This window comes from Zonotrichia albicollis, chromosome 1 (assembly GCF_047830755.1).
Source record: "Zonotrichia albicollis isolate bZonAlb1 chromosome 1, bZonAlb1.hap1, whole genome shotgun sequence".
NCBI lineage: Eukaryota > Metazoa > Chordata > Aves > Passeriformes > Passerellidae > Zonotrichia > Zonotrichia albicollis.
Genome location: NC_133819.1, coordinates 70,135,288 through 70,156,240, shown reverse-complemented (window position 1 = coordinate 70,156,240; position 20,953 = coordinate 70,135,288).

The following is a 20,953-nucleotide window of genomic DNA, read 5'->3' as shown; positions in this document are numbered from 1 at the left end:
CCTCCTCCTCCAGATGGTCTTTAAGGTCTCTTCCAACCCAAACCATTCTATGATTTTATAATTCTATGCTTTCATTCTTCAGAAGATCTCCATGACATTCCTACAGCTCTCACTGTTGGAGACAAGGATAAAGACCTTTAATTCTGCTTCCTCACAGAATACTGCTTTTTTACCATCATTCAGAAAGAAACTCTCCATCCAAAACTCCTGAAACATCCCTATCCAATAGGCAGTGTGGAATCAGTCTGACTGTGCCTAACTGACCTTAGAATACTGTAGGTCGCTGAATCACCCAGATTTTCTGTTTTTGTAGTCTGTTTCCCCACCTTTTAATTTGTGCCAGCAAGAAGCAGTAAGGCAACTAGAAAATAAGCCACTTAAAGGAGATTAAAATTAATTTTTTACTCTTTGCCAAACTCATTTTTACTCAGATTAATTCCTAGAACCACTCCAGTGCCTAACAGCAGAACCTGTTGTGGTGAGAGCAAGCATCAACTGACAACCAGCTGGATCAGGATTGGCCTCAGCCGTGATGAAACAACATCCTTCTAAGGCATGACTCATGCAGTGACCTGTAAGCTTTACAAAAGATGTAGTGAGTGATAACTTCAAAGCCTGAGGTAGAAAAAAATGGTGCCTAAAGTAAGGTGGTGTACTTCCTGAGTGACTGGCGTCTTGGTGCAGCTTGCAATGCCTCTTCTTCTCACACACACCATTTGGTTTGTGGCTGAGGATTAAGTTAGCTGATTTCTAATCACTGCCTGGCATGGCAAGCACTTGCTACACACACTTACTGGATGGTGAAGCTAAGAAGATCACATTTATGAAGCTCAAATAGAGAGATTTCTGAAGACATTTGGAGGGAGAAAAGCTCCCTGTGAAATCTCAGCCAGCTACACTGCTCATGGGACTGGAGGGGAGAAGATCTGAGTCTGCTTTGAAAGGGTGGGGAGAAATCACCATTTTCATAGAGGAAGTATCTTAATGTATTTTCAGTCATTGCAGGAATACCCCTGCAATTGTAAATTGTGGAGTGATGTAAAACTGTTGGGAAAAAAATAATCAAAGATGTCCCCTGATGTCTCATGTTCTCTTCCTGAGGCACATATGGTAGTCATGGCTTTTGATGTTTGCTCTTACATCTTTAATTTATAGGGAAGCTTTTTGTAAGCTATGACATGTAAGGACAAGCAAAGACAAGGTTCTCTGGCTCTGGGGCATCTGAAATAACTTTTGTCTTGGAAAAAAAGCATCATTAGGCTGAAGTACACAGGCTTACTCAGAGACCTCACTTTACAGGGCACACTCTTACCTGAAACAGTGAAAGCAGCAGTTTGAAAAACAGTATCCCACCAATTTAACAATTTTTTCTCACTAAATTCAGAAGTAGTTGCAACCCCAGCACAGTCACTGCACAAAACTGCTTTGTTTTTCCAGCAGTTGAAGAGGAACATGTATTGCATCACCAGCCTGGAGATCAGGGGCAGCAGATGAATGTGAGAGTTAGCCTCCAGTGAAACACGAAGCATCTCTCTCTTCCTCAGGCACTGACAGAGGCTTCATATCCCTCCCTCAAGACCAGCCACTGCTCAGAGATTATCTTTAATATACAACATCTTTCAAGCAGACTAATCTTCCCCATTGTCTCAACTGCACAATACAGCCTTCAAACAAGAAGTGCAGATGGGGACACTTCTATGTTCTCTCCTCATCCCTCTTATGTGAACAGCCAAGAGACCAACAGGGAACAGTGTCTTAGATCTTGGATTTAGCTTCTACACTGCAATAAAATTGCAGCCCAAATTGTAATAATATGAAAGGAGAAAGATTTTGTGGGTATATTCATAGACTCCACAGGTATTTCCTCAAAGATACTCTTTGACACTGAGGTCAGAGAGCTTCCTCCTCAGACAGAGGCTTTTCTATCTTTTTTAGATGACTTGTTGTAGAGGCCTTTCCTTGGCTTGCCACTTGGATTTCCAGTTTTCAAATTCAATTTCTTTCTTCAAGAAGCCCTCAGAAAACATTTGGGGCTTCTGGTGTTTCCCACTGTGGGAAAGCTGTCAGTGCCAGGCAAGAGGAGGCAATGTTTATAGTGCGCCACAATTGGATGGCTTTCAGCCAACATGAAGTGGGGTCCAAGGGTCATGTATGCCTTGCTCTGCTGACTTTAGTATTCTGACTGAATACTAAAGATTCCCAAAAGGCAGCCATTGCTACAGATTTGTGTTGCAGGTTCTTTGTTGGTGTTTCAAAGACTTCATTTTAAAAACTATTTTTCTGGCCACAGTCTCCATCTGTTTTTCCTAGAGTTGGTGGATGGTCAATTAACTAGAGTTTGGGGAAATCAGCAGTTTTTTGTTTGCAATCATTCATGCAGATCTTTCTCTGCCTTCAGTCTGAGCTGATTTGCAGAGGCAAACAACTAAATAAACATAGCTCTAATGCTGCCTGGTTCAGAATCAACTGAACATTTAGCTCTGGAAGTACTGCATGATTTTTAGGTAAAGCATAAATGCATCCAAATTTATTTCATGTTTGAAAGAGATCCATCACCAGATGGAGCTGATGGCTGATGGAGTTAGACTGTGTTCACACTTTTTTCCTGGGAGCAGCAGCAGCAATTTCAGAGGAAATACGCACAGAGTAAACGTTGAACCCTGAGCCTCATAGTTTAGTCTTTTGGCTTAACTCCATTTCCTTGGCTTTGCATTGACTAGTTGGGAGAAAACACCCTGCAAATAGTTCTCCTGTCTGCCCTGCTCCTCACCTCATGCTGCTTGTCTTCAGCCCTGCCAATATCTCCCTTTGCATGAACCAACTGTAAAACCAGTTTGGGGAAGAGTTCAGCTATAAAAATGAGTGTGAAAATTTGGGGAGGAGGAGGGAAATAAGGAGTACTGGCTTATGGGCTCCCTAAGGTCATTTAGGGTGGGATTTCACCAGTCACTCTGTTAGTACTACTGAGTGAGGAGCCTGGAAAGGAGAAAGGGAAATTGGGCAGAGATGGAGCAAGTCTGGCTGCCCAGCACAACAGCACATGGAACCCTGACCTGGCCCAACAGGGACCAAGCTCCATAAGCCAGCTCTGGTGCTACTGAAATACCCATCTGATCACAGGACAGCCTGAGAAGCAGATTGAAATCCCTGTGGGCCTTGAAAAGAAGACAAAAAGTCCATAACTTTGTGGGGGTAAAAGCAGAGGGTATGTTTCCATACTCTTTGGCTTTTATGATTAGATACTGGTCTGAAGTCTGCAGAGTTCATCTGAAAGATTGAGTGCACTGTTCTTGATCAAGACATCAAATCAAATTTTTTAAAGACTTCATCAATTCTTCCTCTGACTACAGAGCACTAAGAAAGATGACTGGGAAAAGATAGAAAAAGTCTAAAGACACACAGGAACAGCTGTACACCATTGAAAAAGAATGTTACTGCGAGATGTAGTTTATAATAATTAGTGGATCAACATGCTAGGCAAGGGATTTTTTTTTCTGTTTTGAACTAGTAGATGCACAGATGGGGTCTATAATAGAACTGGCATGTGTGTAGATTTTTTTTTTAGGGCTGCATAATTTTACAACCACTACTAACGTTTGTGTGTGTTGATAGAATGGAAAGTGTACTCAAACTTCTGAGAATTGACATTGTCAAACTGGCTTCCTGCCCATGAGGTAACGTGGAAATTTAAATAGTCTTTGTCTGGAGCAGCAGTAAGGGCTACAGACAGACCCATGAGCTGCTCTTATCACAGTAACAGCAGTAGCATCAATGTGAGAACTCATTTAAGAAATGTAATTTTCCCCAGGTTTTCAGCTAAAGGTACAGTGACAGCTACATTGATTAGGATCAAGCAATAGATCTGCTTTTGAGACAGTTATAAATGAGCTTTTCTGACTTCTCTTGCCTCATATGATGTGTTTACCATGAGGAAGAGAGAATCAGCACACACTAACCTATTATGTCTCATTGACCAACCAGGTCCAAAAGCATTTCCACGTACTCCAACAGGTTTCTCTTCACCATTGAACTGCCTGAACATCCCCTTTGTCACAAATGTACCAATTTCAGCTGCACTCTCCCTAAACCATCACCAGACAGGATCTTGCAGTTAGAATGATCCAATGGACCCTTCCCAAGAGGGGAAGAGGTTCCCCCTGTGACAAGCCTGTTCTGGAGGTGAGCTGTCCTGCAGGGGTGGCCACCTGCTTGGGTTGTTTGTGTCCACAGCCACAGAGGTGACTACACAAATGTGCCTTCTGATTGTCAGTTCATGTGTTTATTAAGTGCCCAAATATTCTAAGGCAATTATGAGGAGGGGTCATTACTCCTTTCTCATTCACCTGTATGAGTGAGGAATGAAGAAAATGAACAGAACAACATCATCAGTAATAAAAAGAAACGTACATCAAGAAATGTGTTTTCTTTTTTTCTCCAGGGATAATATAGGGAGTACATTTTGTTCTTAGATTTTCACAAGAAAGCAATTAACTTTTGGAAAAAAATAACATGAGTCAAGACTTTAAAACTTGTAGGTGTTAGAAATATGATCAGCACTAGGGAAACACACAAACATGCTTTCAGAATTCCTGTAATGCTGTCAGTTCAGCTGAATGCCACCAGTTCACAGGAAGCTCAGGAGGTCCCCTAAGAAACTCAGCACCTTCAAAATGTTTATTTAGAAGCACAGCTAGTGTAGTAAAAGCCTAGCTTTAAGATATGTATTTGTCAGAGACTCATACATAAACCATTACACTAAAAAAACTATTCCAGCATTTCATCACTCCTAAGAATGGTCCAAACTATGCTGCAAAAGCATTGGAGGATGTGTCCTGATCCCTGGGATATGACCCAGCTGTGATATATGCCACTGCAGTCATACCTGTCAGTGTTTTAAAAGAAAGGCCCATATAATGCTAATCTGATCCAACTGCAAACTCAGCACTTCAGCAATAAAACTACAGTTTTATTGGTCCTTATTGCTTCCCAAGTCTTAAAATCTCTGACATGTAATACGACATCTCAAAGACTGCTTTTAAAAGAATAGCTGTCATAGACAAGAAACTAATAGAGTAAAAACAAAGTAATAATTGAAGCAATCATAATTCAACTAACAACTAATCAAAAACCTCTCTGAAGAGCTTCCTATTTCAGATGGCTTCAGCAGCAACACCAACAGCCCTAAGAGCTGATGCCATCACGTGCAGGCACTGACTGGCACTGCACCAATGTGAACTTTACTACTCAAAAAAAAGTTGCAAATTCTGGCACATCAGGTGAACAAAGTCCACTGCCACCAAAAAATAACACTACAGAATTCAATCTCTCAAGCATCCAGCACAAAGAAAGCAATGCTGTGCTAGTAGAGACAGCTTTTTGTAGTATATTTGTCATTCAGATTATTACCTCCTCAATTGCTGGTAGCTGAACTCTCATCTCATTAAAGCTTTTTGGAGGAAAATCCCTCAGAGGGAGCTGACTTTTCCATTTGTTTTCTTCATTTCTTTAGCTCTGTGGAAGGCCCACCCACAGTTTTGGCTGCCTATTGCAGCTCTCTATTCTGTTTAAGTTTTTGTCTTGCTCAGTTATTGGCAGCTGACAACTAGACCAAAATGTCTAAGGGGCTTTTACCAATTAAAAAAAAATTTAAAAAACCCAAAAAAGAAAGAAAAATCTTGATTTCAATTTCAATTCTAAGGCAAATTTTGGAAAGCTACAAACATTTTAAAACACCCCTTGTCTTTTTTGTTTGGTTGGTTTTTTTGGTTTGGTTGACTTTTTGTTCTCAGTCCTATTTCCCTCCAAAATCATTAGCTAGGATGGATAAACACAAGAAATACATCTTCACCTATAGCAGCAATTCTCATTTTTAGGTTTGTGAACAACCATAGAAGATGAGGCTTATCCTCAAGAGATGCTGGAGTTGTTCTCAGGGGGAAAGGGTTGCAGGCATGCTGAAGTTATTCCATAAACCATAAGAGCTGCAGGACCACCTTTTTGGCATTATAAAATACTTTTGTATAGAGTGGGAGTTTTCACCTGAATGACAAAGCCCTGTGAGAACTCATGAAACCACCTCCGTATCTCCATGAAAGGATATAACCAGAAATATTATCTGTCATCCAGGCTAACTTCTCCAGGTTCTGCTTGAAACTTAGGCTCTGTAAGCCTTTAACTGGCTTTTGTAAAACATGTTTTCTGCCTCTAATCCCCCTTTTGCTAGTGCCATGTGCATTAATTGATGTCTCATTACAATATTGTTACTTCAGCTCTTATGGCACAGTTCTATTTTAGCCCTTAAAAAACACTGTTTTCACTGCACTGCCATTTTATATCACATTATGCAATTACAAAATAGCATACACATCTGTTAAATATTATTATTAGTGAAGTAAAAAATTCCCTGTAACACAAGCAATAAATTTTTTATAGAGAACATATTTATCTTTTGACACATTATTATATTGACTCATGAAAAATAGAAGTAATGTGCTCATTAACTATCCAATCTAACTTGAAGGACACTCTTCTGAGTTCCTTCCAGAAAGAAAGGATGTTGAATATTTGATATATGTGATTAGTGAAGTCTGTAGTGACCTCTTCCAGTGTTCTGTACTGTTAACAATCATTGAACCTTTCAGAGGAAAAGGAACAGGGGCTTTAAGGGTTGTCATGCAATTGACAGTTTCACAAAGCCGTTAAGTTTCTTGAAAGGCAACAGGTAACTTAAGAGGAAGTTTAACCAACACATGGCTAAAAGTCACCATCCAAAACAAAAGGTCATGAGAAACCACTTGGGGGGGGGGGGGGGGGGTTTGAATTCTGTGCCTGAGTGGGATTCCCTGGATACTATTTAATGCTTGTTAGACAGAGACAACCTGCATTTGCAGGAACCTCTCTGCATTTACCTCCCATTTTCAACATTAAAATTTCAAATTACTACAATAATCCATGTTCTTCTATAGCTCAGCCCCTCAGCAATTATGCTGGTTGCTAAAACCAATGTAGAAACAGAGCCAAACCAAACCACAATGAGCTCTGGAGGCATCACTTCCACAGGGTCTGAGACACAGGCTCTCTCCATCCAGACCCTAGGAGGCTAAGAGTGTACAGGGCTTGTAAATGGAATTTTAGTTCAAAAGGGTCAGTCAAAAAGAAATCAATGCTGACATGAACACAAGTGAAAAATCTGGGATCCCAGCTCAGCTGCAGCAGATGTTGAAATTCAGTCTCACAGAGCAACCCTGGGGACAGCACTGCACCCAGGACTTCCTCCTGCAGTGGCTGTGCCAGCTCCAGAGAGCTTTGCAGTTTGGCTGTGAGGCACAGAGGGGGAGGCAGCAGTGTGCACAAGGGAAAATTCCAGCTGTGGCTGTTTCCCCTTCCCTCCCTTCCTACCCCACAATAGCTTCACTGTCGGAAACAACAACAAACTGCAGGACTGCATTCATGCTGATCCCCAAGTGCAATTCCTGCCAATTTCAACCCCTCAGTGGAGGGATCATTTTCTTAGGCACATTTAACTAGCTCCAAGCCTTTTTGCCTATCTAAAAAAGCAGTATCAATTATTAATAAATGATAGTACATAATTAATAGCAGTACTTAGAAGCAGTCCTGCCTTGCAGGGCTTTGGCTAATAGCCAACCGAGCTTTACACTGAAGCACACCAGGAAAATGTTAGCATTATCCTATCATTTAAAGGATATTTCACCATATATTTCTCAAATATGCATTTGACCACTCTCCCTTTCTTTTCAGAGCACTTTCCAAAGGCCTGCCATGACAGCTGGCAGCACCATCCCCATTCTTCAGGGGAGGAGAGGGCACGGGCAGGCAGAGCAGCTGGCCAGCAGCTCACTGGGGGAGCCCAGAGCAGCAGCAGGGTGCATGAACCTCTGTGTTTTACCAGGTCAGCCACAAGCAAGGGAGCACCTCGCTAAATCAAGGGGAATATTGCCCTGGTAGAGTTCCTACACAACTATGGGAGGAAGAGATTTTGGGTCCTGGTTCTGTTTGCTCACAACCTTTCTCAAGCACTGAGCTCCTTTCGGAAGAATTCACAGAGAAGATTTGTAATTAATTATCAGCCTTCACAGCTTTCAGCATTAACTACTGCAGTTCTCAAAACCACAAAAATAAATTGAGTGCAGATATGCAAGACCAGAGCCACAGATGAGAGAGCTCAGCAGAAGAAAAAAAAGATAATTACATAGAAAAACATTTTAAAACACATTCAAATCATGTCAGTGCCCACTAAAGAATACCAGCAGTGGTCTTTGTGGAATAGGAGCTGTGCTTGGCATGACATCAAGAAGGAGAAGGTTTATTTATGAACTTGACTTTTTTTGAGAGTAGGGAAATCTGGGGCACAGGGCAGAACATACTATTTTCTGGAAGAAAGTACCTTTTCAAGGGTTATAGGTATCAAAGCAGCACATTATCACTACAATTTGCTTCATACATCTATTCCCCAATACCTAAGAATAAGTGAGGGGCTGTTTCTACATATGGCAAAAACAGGCAGCAAATCAGAGCAGAAAGAGTACCATGCTGTATGGAGCAGCAGTGCTCCAGGACTGGCTGGTTGAAAATCCATGCCAACCTTTCTCTTTTGCCCTTTTGCTTCTCTCCCAGTGCAGAAGAGGGAACAATTTTGGCAGCACTGCATGGCCTGTCTGTATCGGTCCACTTGTGCTCCACTACTAGATTTTCCATGGAAATAAATAAATTTTTAGAGCATCTCAGCAAATTCATCTGGGGCTTTTTACAGAGCATGTGGTAGACAAATTCTGACTCCTGCATAGCAGTAGATGCACAACAGGTTTTTTTGAAGTCAACTCTTGGATTTCTTAAAGCAGAAAATGCATTTCCCCTTCCTGCTGGGAAAAAGGCTACACATTGCTGATCACCCTGACTTCTCACAGTGATCACTTCCAGAGGCAATAAAATAAGCTGCATTTCAGCATTTGTTGACAGTAAGGCTTTAACAGTCTCAGCTATAAGCAACCAACACATTTTCTTTTCTGTCACAGGATTGTGAATTTAGGTTGCAATATCTTAATAAACACTTAATCATGTACCTTTTTCTGTTATGTTTCTCAAATGCTTTGAGGAGAAGACTTTCTTCTCTCCTTCTACAGCTGATCCAACTGGCTTTGAAGCTCAAAAGACACTTGTCACTTTTGAAGCTTCATTTAACTAGCCAGGCTCTTCCTACATGTCAAACAGATTTGAACCCTGAGACAGGCACTATAAATTTTTGTAGATAATTTCCACTACAGCCAGATATGGCAAAACCCACTGTGTACTACGAATAATCTTAGAAAGCTTCTTTCACATCAGCCCGAGCAGCTTGCAAGAGCTCAGAGACATCTAAACAGTGCTGGGGTTTAGATTTCAGGCTACAATGCAAAAGATGCCTGACAAGTCCCAGATGCACTTCCCAATCCCTGCAGAATATCTGGGATTGGAAACTATCTGGGGTTACAGTGGGTGGAATGTCACATTTTCTCCTTTTGCCATGGTGCAGAGTCTTTGTGTACTCTGAAATGTATGGTACTCACAAACTGCTTTTGCCAGAGGTTAAATGCTTTTTATTCACAACACCACAAAGGCTTCTCTGTGCAACAGTGCCAGAAATGTCTAGGAATTCTGCTTGGCTTCATTTATATCTCCCTGAATGTTGTGTGTGCTATATTTTCATATGTTGAGGATTTCTACAGAATATATCAATAGACATAATGTTTTCCAGGAGAATCCCTGGCTTGCCTTTAAGAGTGAACAGCTCCGTCCTCAGCTTACCACTTCTGTCAGGCTAGGATCAAATCCAGACACTCTTTCCATTTTTCTTTTAGTGGATCATCTATGCTTAATCTTTGTTTCTGACAAACAGGATTAAGAAAACCCTCTATTTTAATTCAAGGTCCCAAATCCATACATAAACACTGTAATTTACTACATAATGGCAGCTCTTTCAAGGCATAAATATAAGTAGCAATAACAATTGGGCCTTTTTGAGAAGTTCTTTCTGGAGGTAAAAAATTCAGCCAAGGTGGGGTGTGTGTCACCTTCACATGCCTGAACTCCACAGTGCACTGAAAATTCTGCTGCAGAACAGAGGATAAACTGTCCCATCTCTACTGGAAAACTGAATGAGATTAAACAAAACAGCAACAATTTCTCATCTGATCCGTTCTGCAAATAAGATTTGCTAAATTGCCTTGGAGATTTCAGAGGGCAAATTCACCTGCTGAGCTGCAGGAGTTACAGCAGGGCTCAATCTGGTTTTGGTACAGTGAATGGCTTTTGAGCACTGCTGAGGTTACTGTGTGCAGATGTAATGAGATGAACTCACAGATCAGGGAAGGCTTCACTTGCTAAGACATTGTAACAACAATAGAATATTCCTGAGAGTCTACTGTATTTTATTAGTTTAGCTGTTGAAAACAAAGCCAACCAAAAAATCCCAAATTATTTCCATGGAGATTTTAAACAAGTCGAGAATGGCGTTTCTGAAGTAAAATAGCTTGTTTTTAATTTCAGAAACAAAAGGATTTTCTGCTCTAAGGACTTTTGAATAAAACACTATTCTTTTTATTGAAAAATTACTTTTTGGTAAAAACCAAAAACCTCCAACTGAGAATGGAAGGAAAAAAGGTTTAGAAAAACTTCTTCAAATATTCTAGGGAAGCTTTGCCTTCTGGCACAGAGATGGCAGACTTTAAGACAGTATACATGGAATGTTTTAAAAAACATACATTTGAATTTCCTTGTTCTGATTCCCTTTACTGCTGAGCTTGCAGAAACAACAGACTGAGGGGGGGGGAAACTCCTGCAAAGTGTGTCTGTGCTCCTCATGGGCTGGCTTGGTCCTCATATCAGTCTCTGACACAGACTGAGCAGTCCCAGAAAGATTCTTAGGCACAGCACTGCAGTGTTCTTTCCCCCACGCTGAAGTAATGACAACTTGAATAAATCACTTTTTCTCTATTCCCATGCTGCTCCAGCAAAGAGCTGCAAACAGAACCTATTTATCTGAGCACTGTGTTGGAAGGGTGAGCATGGACCTAAAGAAAAAGGGGCAGGGAAAAAGGCAATATTCTTTTTTAAGTTTGAAAGTTGGGGTAAACTCAGAAAGTGCTTGTTTTAATGATTTCTTTAGCAGATGAGGTTTTAACCCAAGAAACTTTAAATAGATGAAGAGTCTTCTACAGAATAAGTCCCCTCTGAATAATATTCCAGCAGGGAATATTTCAGTGAGTCTCACAGAAATGAGTACAATAAGAGTTAAATTGCTCCTTCTCCAACAGCAGATTTTTCTTAAAATAAATGCAATGAAAACACCATCCCTTGAGTATAATTTCATACTCTAGAGCCAAAATCCTCTCTTATTTACACATAAATCTAGGCCCTTATTCACAGAGTACCAGTTGCCTTGACTCTTTTCCCAAGGCAAGCTCCCTTCACCACCCCAGGTACAATCCAACATCTGCAGTCAGGCTGTGGCTCTCAATGGACATATTCCAGAGATATATCAGGATAACCATATTCAGAGCTAAATTCTCATGCTTATGGCTAATGAAAGCCTGATGTTTATGTACCAGCAGAGGCCAGCAATATCTGAACATGGGGAGCTTAAATTACCACATTCTACAGTGTTCAGATTTCTTTCAGTGCAATAAGGAGGGAAAAAAAATCACCATTTGAAGCTGAGTCAAGAAAGGCAAGGTTGTAACTCATACTGCAAGGAGATACAGTGCGTGTGATGAGCTGAAAATGTTATTAGAGAAGAACAGATTCCTGTTATGATAGGCCAAGTAAGTGCTGGTTTCACTGGTACACTTAATTATACATTCGCTCTTTCACATAAGGAAAAAAAGTCATGCATAGTGTCTGTGAAAAGGGTTTGCACACTTGCATATAATGAAACCTGCAACAACAAATGTCAGCAGTACCATACAGCAGTGGCCATGAATAATTCATAACACAGAATAGTTGAGCAAAAAGCAAAGAAATAATCAAACCCGTTGATCTCCCCCCATCCGCTCCCAGCTCACTACAAGCAGATAAAACCTCATTTTCTGAGCACTTCAAACCCAAATAGTTTCAAGAATTCCATTTCAGATAGAGGAAACTGCTGTATGATCATGACCGCTTTGATTTTGAGAGGATCAGTTCCAGTCTAGTCAGTCAAGCACTATCTGTCAGCTCATTTATCTGTCCATAGCCCTGCTTCAGACTCTATTTGGCAGAGGCCAGGATTTACCTGGTCATTTCCCTCCAAGAGCAGTGTCTTCATAACAATGGAGCCCCTGAGAGGAAATGTGGAGAGCCACCACTTCCTACTGTATTTACTTTGGGCTCTAAGATTTTTCAATGTCAGCTGGCAACCTCCTGAAAGCTTGCTTTAGAGCAATAACTGAGGATGGAGAAGTAACCATCGTGTTCTGCTCGTATTTATCCATTACATATTCTCAAACAATTCCAAGCTGGGTTACTGAGCTGTACTTTTTGACAGCCTGGCAGGGCAGATGGTACCCAAAACCTGCCAGATCAGAAGTTAATGTTTCCCCACTGGCTATAGGAAGCACTGCAGATGAGGGTTTGCTTTGATAATAATTTGATTAAATAAGCAGATGCCTACTGACTTCAGAAGGGATCAGCACAAGTTCCTGCAGAGGATTCAGCTTAACCAGCTTCCCCAGGGGAGAAACAGAAACACCCCACAGCAAAGTGAGGCACTGAGGAAAGTTGGGCAAGAGTGGCATTGCTGGCCTGCAAGGATATCTAAAGAGACTTCAGACAGAACAGTTCAATAAAATGTTTTTCTCTCTTGTTACAGACATTTAACCTGGAATTAAAAAAAAAAAAAAAAAAAAAAGAAAAAAGACTTGAAGAAGGCAGTTCTGGTCTAATTTTCCACTGATAACACTTTGCTTTATCACACAGACAAGGAAGGTCACCATCACTCCACAGCTGCCTCTAAACTAGAACAGGAGAGATGTGTAATTTAGCTCACAGCCAAAGCACATTCAATTCGTGGAAAGTTGTACACTTTTTATGTGGTATCATCTTACTCTGGTTGTTATCTCCATCACTTATGTTCTCCACCACACAGGTTTTTAATATATGTGCAAGCATGTATCTATTATGTAGCTTTTAATTACTGGTTCACACACTAAACATCACCTGTCTTTTCCTGCACAAAAATCCACATTAGGAGTCCCAACTGGGTTTTTAATAATGTTTCCTCCACACTGTACACCCCACTAGACTTCCAAATGATTTCATCGTGCGCTGTTTAACATACGAGGACGTGGCCTTTTTCCCTCAGCAGAAAATACGTCTGTAAATGTAGTAATAATTTAAAATAATTTAATTTCTTTGTTTGGGTGTCACAGTGATACCTATTTGCAAACACCATTTGCTGCACAGATCTGTGTCATTTTGTCCCACCTGAGGACTTTTTTCTGTCGAATTAAAACGACAGGTCTGAGTGAAAAAGACTGAACCACAACTCACATCACAAGGGTAGAAAAGAATTTTTTGTTAACAATCTCAGCAGATAATTTTTAGGATAGAAATCCCATGATGAGAAACATGAGTTTGGGATCTGGGAAGCCAAAGCCCTTCGCCCAGTGCAGACACAGGGCTGTTGGCAGCAGGAGACAGGACGAGGCAGGAAGCCTTGCTTGCTTACACAAACATCATCACAGAGCACACAACAGCAGCCTTTCTATATTAAAAAGCAACATTCTTATGCATGCATGTGCAAACACAATGGAGCACTGAGAGACTGTCTGCTCAATGGGCACTGCCATACTCTTTATATACGCATGCATGGGCAAAGCTAATGAAATGCAGAGAGAATTTGGCTTATTGTATGACCACTAACAGTATATGCAAAGGAAAGAGATTTTTAGGAGTCTGTTAGTTCAGTCCTCTGAGAGCTTGTTCCTTTCTAGCATAAAAAAATACCAGTTCAGTAAAAAACTCAGGCTTATGCTTAATTTTGTGCTTATGCTAATGTGCTGCCAGTCCAGTTACAACCAGAATTAAATTTTCAGATGATACTTGAAGTTTTTCTTAATGAGGATCTTTGTTGCTGTCAAATATGTTTCCACTGTCTCTTGCTGAAGCCAAATATCTTTATAAAAGTGCTACAAAAATCATTGGGCTTTGTTTTGTTGGGGTTTTTTTCCCAGAGAAGAAAATCAAATACTTTTATTCTTGAAAAATTTCTGAACTTCCAGAGAAAAGATGTTGATGAACTAAGAGCAAGTGTGAGAAGTATGATTCAAAGAAGGAAATGCTGAATTAGACTATATGAAGACCATGAAATAATGCTTAGCAAGCAGCTGAAAACTTGCATCCTCCCAGATGTCAAAACAAACTGGCCCAGAACAGAAAATTCGGTTCCCACATCTCAGCAAATAACACTTTAGCCATTCCTGATTTTCAAACTCTACATTCCCTTCCACTACAAGTTTTTTAAAAAGAAGGAACAGCAAAGAGCAAAAATATTACAAAAATTTGCTTTAAATCAAGAAAAAATATAATTCAATACACAACATAACACCAAGCATCTTGAATAATTTGATCTTTTATCATAGTTCTAACATTCTGTTCAGCAGCAATTAACATTGGCCATATGTCTGCAAGACAGAGCTCTGGAGACAACTGATATATTTTGAGGACACCCTCATTGCTTCAGAGCTTGGGATTGAATACTGTGAGCCTCAGCTCTGACCACTGCAATGTGCAAACCAACTCTTTTTAAAGAAATGTTTTACTTGCAATGGTGCTCCCAAAATGTGTTACATGTAGTACCAAAGGGAGACAGGCCCCTTCAAAGTGGCAAACAGTCTGACAGTGGAGGCACCATCACCATTCTGCTGCCACTGATAATGTATTTACACACGTAGCTCACTTGAAAGCTGCTTGCCTTTTACTCTGGAATTGTTTCTTATCCAGACATGTTGTAACAAGTTCAGCACGAACAAGAAAAAAGGGATTGACCAGAGGTGGAACCCAAAATGCTCAAAACCACCAACTACCTTATGTTGTAACTGTACTCTCAAATCAACATGGAGAGGAAACTAATTTGAGAGAGAACAGCAGTAGAGCTGCATCAGCTTCTAATCCCTCTGGGTTTTGCTGGCTGTAAAGGCAGATATGTATCACTCCAAGAGCTTTGGATCAGAAAGCCAGAGCTTGAAACTCAATTACTCTAAATCCCACTATTCCACGGTGATAATTCATAATGCATTTCATGGCAGGAAGTAAATTGGTTGCTGCATAGTACTTAAACAGAAATTTTAAGATCAGAAGAGGATGCAGTGAAGGGTTATTCATACAACTGTCTATTCTAGTTAAACAAATGTGATAGCTGGGAAAAAAACCCAAACAGGGGCAGTTACGACCAGGCTAGCGTTGCCTTATGCTGCAGAACCTTCTCCAGCCCTGTTTCATGTTGGTAGAATATTACCTGCCTACATGAGGCCAGATGCAGGCCAGCAATGTCTCTACCCTGGCTTTTTGTCCATTTCCATTCTCACCCAGAGCAGCAGCACCAAAGTGAAAGCTACACAAATATGTAGTGTGGAAATTGGTCTACTCTAATGCAGCCTATCCTGCTGCCATGATCTGGTGGGGTCAAAGCTTGTCATCCCACCTCACTGCCTTTGAGGGCAGGATTTGGAAGCAGGGCTGCTGGAGCGACTGAACAACTGGATGGTTTTGCTAATGCAAACTGAAAAAAAGCTAACAGGAATCCCCAAGACAGGTCTTCCATTCGGCCTGTAGAGCCACAGTGAATGTTCTCAAACTACTGCAGCTGGTTAGGTGAGTTAGGACGCACAAGGAATAACCCCCCAAAGGAGAAACCCAGAAGACCACTTACAACATAGTTACTGAACATTGTCAATGAGTCATCAGGACCTTTCAGAGAGGTGGAGGTAGCATGCCTGCCTCTGCCTTGCATTATCCATTTTTCAAACTAATGAGAACAACAGAGATCCTCCGGGCAGAGTAATTCAGGACAACGCTATACCTTTTAAGAAAGTATCCATTCCCAATTGCTGAAAAAATAGCTCAGACTTCTGGACAGATCTTGTACCTTCAAAGTCAGCAAGCTGGAGTGGCCTCCTGAACTTTATTTAAGGACGCTTTCTACTTGCAGGTGAGCTGGTCAGGTTTTTTCATCATATTAGATCAGCACAAGCTTTGGCAGTTATTTTTTAAAAAGCTTTTCCTGCTCCTAGTTTTAAATCCTGTATTTTGTTTTGCTTGGTGCAGTAAAATGTCTCATCTTCTCATCCTCACATAAAACTCCCCTGATACCAAAAAGGGTAATTCAGTTTCTACTGAAATTGTGAGCTTTTAGTAGAAAGACACTAACTGTGAACTTTAGGCAGAGAAGACTGTGCCTGCAGACCTTTTGCAGAGAAGCAAGGCATGCAGAAATTGCTCTCCAAGTAAGGTTGTTAGAAGAAAAAGAGGACACATTTGGCTCAGGAATGCAGCTACAGCAAAACAAGACTGGGTTTAGGAACTTGGGGAACATGGAGAGGGTTTTTATGGTAATAAACAAATTATAATATGCACGTAGGGACTGAAAATTAGCAACATGCTTGTAGAAATTGGGGGGCACATTAGGAGGAGTGATTCCCCACGCCTTCCAGGCACCTAAATAAATTATGCCCTCTTTAATACAGAAAAAATGGCGTAAAGAGGTCTTATTTTGGTTTTTGGAGATTTGGTAACAGTGACAGGTAGTAAGTTACTAAGCTATGCCCTGTACTTTACATTTTCAGAGTGAACCTGCATTCAAGTCTCACCATCAATTTCAAAGCAAGGAGTAAGTCTGGTAAAAAGAGGACCTTCTATGCTGACAGTAAATCACATTTTAGAGATTTCAACAGCAAAAAAAAGATCTCCAAGTTTTACAGCTATTTGGTTTCACAAAACTCACTCGGATATCAAAATGTCCTTCTCTGTTGGAGGCTTAAATTCCCAAGATCACTGCCACAAATCACAGAATGATTTGGGTTGGAAGAGACCTTACCTAGTTCCAACTCTCCTGCCACAGGCAGGGATGCCACTCACTAGAACAGGTTGCTCAGGATCCCCTCAACCTGGCCTGGAACACTTCCAGCGATGGGGCACCCACAACTTCTGTAGGCAACCTGCTCCAGTGCCTCACCACACTCTGAGTAAAGAGCATCTTCCTAAGGAGTGGTAACTGGGAGCAAGAGGCTTGGCTGGCTTCATGCCAGGAAAGAAGCAAATTCAACCATGTACATTTAGGCCTTTTTGGGTTTTTATGAGTAAGCTCTGGCTTAAAGGCATATTTGTCATGCAGCCAGAATCACATATCAGCCGTCAAAACTAAATTATTTCTGCAGGGCTTTCTGAATGTAGCATGACAACCACATTGACCAATGGGTAAGATTCAGGTGAAAGTCCCGAGTTTTCAAAAAAATGCCCTTTTTGTAATAATTGTGTGGAGTTGTAACATTTTATACAAAGCCCATTCTGACATAATGAAAGCTTGTCTTTTTCAAGTTTAAAGATCTCCCTTGTTATTTGGAAGACTGCTTATTTGTCTCCTGTGATAGGCATGCAAAACCCTTCAGCAGTGCTAATCTGATTAGAAACACAAGAGATACCAAACCACAGTGGATGGTCCATACTAAATAATTTTAAAATCACTTTCAGTTGGCTCTCACAAGAGATACTGTAACAATAAAAAGAACACTTGAAGGCTAAAATCAGAATTCATCCCCACAAAAGGCTACTTCCTTTAGAGACGCATGGTAGAAATTCTAAAGAAGACTTCTTTTGAAACATAGCAGAGATTATAGTTTTGGATGAGTAAGAGGAGCTTATCATCTTGCTACTGCTTACCCTACATATCATTAGCTGGTGTGCTTGCCTATGAAATATTTGTACATACAGTGGATGATCTGTGGGAGTCCATCTGAAAATAGGTCACTTTTCTTGTCTGCTTTTACTGGATGATTTCGGAGAAGGCTCATCACATCACTGGTTTGGACCCGTGGATAATTTAGTGTGTTATAGTAAAACAAACTGCTGAGCCTTATTTTCCATCATTTTGCATTCATGTCATTAAAAATGTGTTTAAGTGTTCCAGATGTGTTGCAGAGCAACAGAGCTTCAAGAACCAGATGTTCACCACAGCTCTTCCTAGCAGTGTTGACGGCAGCAGTTTTCCTGGTGGTACCTCACTTGTTTTCAGCCTCATTTCAGATAATAGACACAGAAATTTCTTTATCTTGCTCTTTGGCTGTAGAGATTTTTTCCCCCTCTCTTCCAATATTTTTCTCTGCAATATCTTAATTTGGCAACATATTAAGGGAGATGTCTTAGTAAGTCAGCGCAAAGGGACAGAACGATTTCACCTACGCAATAAGAGATATTAAAAATTCAAAGGCTGCTTTATTACTTGTTTCAGTAGAAGCTAGTTCCAAATTCTACTAGCAAAGTGCTAAAGTTATCAAATACATGCCCAGCTGAGTAGTAAGAATCATTATGACCTACCTAATAAGGATTTATGCTGCACTGACTGGAATGTAACAACAAATCCCAAACACATGGAGGCCATATACTTGGAGGGGAGAGATGTGAATCCTTCCAGGCACATATAAGCCAGAGATGAATGCAAGTGCTAGTGTACTCATACAAACAAAATTGTCCCACTTTCACCATTCTGCCATTGGCAACAATGCCTAGATTATCCAAAACCACAGCCAATTACAAAGCAGAAGAATTATGACTCTCTAAGAATCTCTGTGCTGGAAGCATTACTGCAAGTCATGTTGCTAAAATAAAGAAAATAGAAAAATCTAACTTTTTCTAGCTTTCTCTATTTTTTTCTTTAATAGAACAGTCTGCTCATTTAGTATTATTATTAGCCCCGTTTATTATTCATTCATTTCTCAAACCATTTATTTTTAACTAGGCAAAAGATCACCAGATCAGGAGAAAGGCTCCATAAATAAGAAGAATAGGACAGAATAGAGCCCTTTCAGACATGAAGCATCTGCTGCTCCCAGGGAGATACGTGGGTTTGGGATTGGCTTCATGGATGGCCTAAGAAAGTCCTGGGAGTTAGGTTGCAGGATAAACATGTCTATCCAAATCAGATGCAGTTTTGCTTCTCCCTCATCACTCAAACCCAAACATTGTGTTACAATTTAAAGTCCCTGCAAAACATTTCTATTTCCCTTGGTATTATAATGTCTTCTGGTATCTCTTCACAACAACCACCACAAACAAACACAAACAAGACAACAACAACAAAAAAAAAACCCCAAAAATAACAACAACAAAACTCAAACCCAAAAGAACATATCCTCAAGCTTATAAATAAACTACAATTTTTTCTTAAATGTTGTGCTTGCAAGGGAGGACTCTAATTACTGCTTCACAGGTACTATGTAACACAGGCTGGTTTGGGCAGCTTTAACCTGTCTTCCACAGTTTGCCTAAAACCCAGATGTCCCATTTGACTAAAGCTTACTAATTATGAATTGCTAAAGAAGGCAGATTTTAAAAGATTGTATCTGACCTATACTACCAGGACACTTTGCTGGAGTAACCAGCCAAAGCATCCCTTGTGCAGATGTAACTCAGGAGGAGCAGAACCACTGCATTTGGCGACCCTTTTGAAAGTCACCCTGTAGCTGTATAATAGTTTCACTGGGGTAATTGCATTTGTATTAGGACATTTTCCTGGCCTGGCTCCACTAGCCAGAGATGACACCTTCTTGTATCCCTGGCTCATATTGCTGTGTCAACAGAAGTCTGTAACATAGATCCCTTCCTAGAGAGGGAATTGTGATTCTCTAGGAGAGGCCCAGACACTCCAGTGCAGACCATTCTCTTCCCTTACACCAGTGCAAGCCAATTAATGTCTTTGGATATGATCCAAATTTACACCTGTGTAAAAGCAGAAGACACTTAACTCTAAATCCAATGCTGCTGCAGTGTTTGGTACTTGCAATACCAAATTCTGAACTACTTTCCACTAATGTTGACTGGTTTGCAGATGGATCTAGATTCATGTGGGGTTTTTTGCCTAAATTACCACAGTGTTTAGGATTTTTGCCTCAAATTGTTTTGCAATTATATGATTTACAAAAAAATGAATTAAAGACTACAAGGGAAATTAGCATCAACGTTTGTTTTCACTGCCATGATTTATACCAGCTGCAGACCTGACCTCAAAAACCAACACTCTGTAAGTCAAACTGCACAACACAATGCCATTTCTCACACTACTAAACCCCTTTCTAGCAGCACTGTATTTCTCTTACTCTCTTGGGAGACTCATCAGTGACAGAGTTTGGGGTAGATATTAGTTTCTTTTGGTTCTGTGGACTTGCTACTACCTCTGCCTCATACACACAGTGCTAGCAGGGCCCTTATATTCGTTGGCAGCACTGACAAAACCACTAAGCCATACAACCCTCACACTTTCCAGATTTGCATAGTAGCTCCCAATTTTTTCAGTTGTCACTGCATGGAGAGGTGTTTAAATAGTTATTTTCTTTCCTGGATGGCAGCCAGCATAATACACAATTTCAGACAGGGTTGATGCAGAAACAATGCTCTGCTTAAAAGCATGAAAGCATTTCATGAAAGGAAAATAAAAATCAGAAGGAAATGCCTTATTTCTAATGGCTCAATCCTTTCTGCTTTTTAGCAAATGACATCAACAGCTAAACCCAGAAGTCAGAAAGCAAAGCCAAAGCAAACCTGTGAGATTTGCCTTCTGACAAGCACACACACTTCATTCCGCTACCCGGTATGCTGAGCACAGCACCAGAACTAATGACACTGTGACCTGAAAAGAGAAGGGAAAGATCCAGAGGATGAAAGAGAGGGTCTAAGGATAGGGGGGATGAGAATGGGTGTAGAGGGTGTAGAG